This window comes from Brassica oleracea, unplaced genomic scaffold (genome assembly GCF_000695525.1).
Source record: "Brassica oleracea var. oleracea cultivar TO1000 unplaced genomic scaffold, BOL UnpScaffold01065, whole genome shotgun sequence".
NCBI lineage: Eukaryota > Viridiplantae > Streptophyta > Magnoliopsida > Brassicales > Brassicaceae > Brassica > Brassica oleracea.
Genome location: NW_013617634.1, coordinates 26050 through 27782, shown reverse-complemented (window position 1 = coordinate 27782; position 1733 = coordinate 26050). Strand labels below are relative to the sequence as shown.

General features: G+C 33.0%; 1 pseudogene; it reads left to right on the top strand.

The window, feature by feature from the left end:
- Nucleotides 1–600: 600 nt before the first annotated feature.
- Nucleotides 601–1733, top strand: part of LOC106320786 — a 3632-nt pseudogene continuing 2499 nt past the window's right edge.

Here is a 1733-nt window from a genome sequence, read left to right as displayed (position 1 = left end):
ATTATAAATTAAATATATATAATTTACTGTTGTAATACTATACCTTCCATATGTTAATTATTTAAATATTTGTCGATATTAACAATTAAAATTATAAAAAAAAAATTTAATAACAAAAATCATATTATCTAATAATGATTAATCTTTACTACCTTAAACCAATGAAAACAAATTAACTATATAGTTTATTTTAAAAATTAAACAAAAACTAAATGTTTAATTATTTACTCGATAATATAAATCTATGAAGTGAAAAGTTTAACTTTTTAAAAACTTTCAAAATTTGTTAAATGTTACAATATTTTTGAATATGACAATTAAACAATATTTTACTAATCTATATATATATAGTTACGATTTTAATGATGAAATAATAATCTGAAAATATATATATATAGAAGAAGATACAAATAGATGAGAAAATTTAAAACAATCTATTCAATGAAAAAATATACCGTATAGTTATTATGTTTTAAAAATTGATAGACACATATATATTATAATATATACCAATTTAGAATCGAAAACAAAATGTTTATATAAAAATAAATGAAAACAAAAACCCGCGCGGTTGCGGAGGTGGAGATCTAGTTGTTTATTATGATAGCAATAGCTCAGTATTTATACAACGTTTTCTAAGTTGATAAAGATTGATAATAAAGTTATCATTATCTTAAACTGACGTTGATCTCTTCTCTTCCTTCACACACAGATTCCCAAGGACACAAGCTTTGTAAATATCAAGGATGTTGGTATTATTACAACACCCTCCAAGGCGTTCTTAATTTCCAGAGTGGTTTTCAACCACAAGCCACCGATATAATCCTGGCTTCTTACCCGAAATCAGGTACTACTTGGCTCAAGGCACTCACAGTCACCCTCCCGGAGAGATCAAAGAACCATCCTTCTTCTGATGTTGATCATCTTCTACTATATGAGAATCCTCACGGAATTGTGCCAGCTCTGGAGATCAAAGTTTATCACGAAAGCTCAAGTCCTAACCTAGACAAGTTCTCAGCAACTCCAAGGCTATTCTCGACTCACATGCGACTTCACGCGATGCAAGAAAACCTCAGACACTTTCCTTGCAAGATTGTGTATGTGTGTAGGAACGTGAAGGACACATTGATCTCAAGTTGGTTTTTTTGCCATTGCTTTTCTTAAAATACAACCAACCAAAAGCATTCTCGAGTCTATGTTTCAAGAGTTCTGCAATGGAACTATCTATTATGGACCTTTTTGGGAATATCTCTTGTGCTACTGGAGAAGAAGCTTGGAAGACCCCAAGCATGTCCTTTTCATGAGGTAGGAGGAAATGAAAACAGAGCCACGTGATCAGATCAAGAGACTAGCCGACTTCTTGGGTTGTCCTTTTACTAAGCAAGAAGAAGATAATGGAGTTGTAGACAAGGTCTTGGACCTTTGCTCTCTGCGTAATCTGAGCAGTTTGGAGGTTAACAAAACACTACAAGAAAACATGTTTGTTGCAAGGAAAATTTTCGAGGGAAACAATTCCTCGCAAATTTGCAACGGATCTACAAGCGCATTGCGACGAAAAAAAAACCCTCGAAAATTTGCGTCAAAATAATTTTCTCGCAAAATTGCGACCAATTTGCGAGACTTTTCCGCAACCTCACGTAAAACCATTGCGAATTTGCGGTAGAAACTCTCGTCGCAAATCCGTTACAAATTTGCGAGGGATTTGCGCGTGAATTGCAATACCATGTACGTTC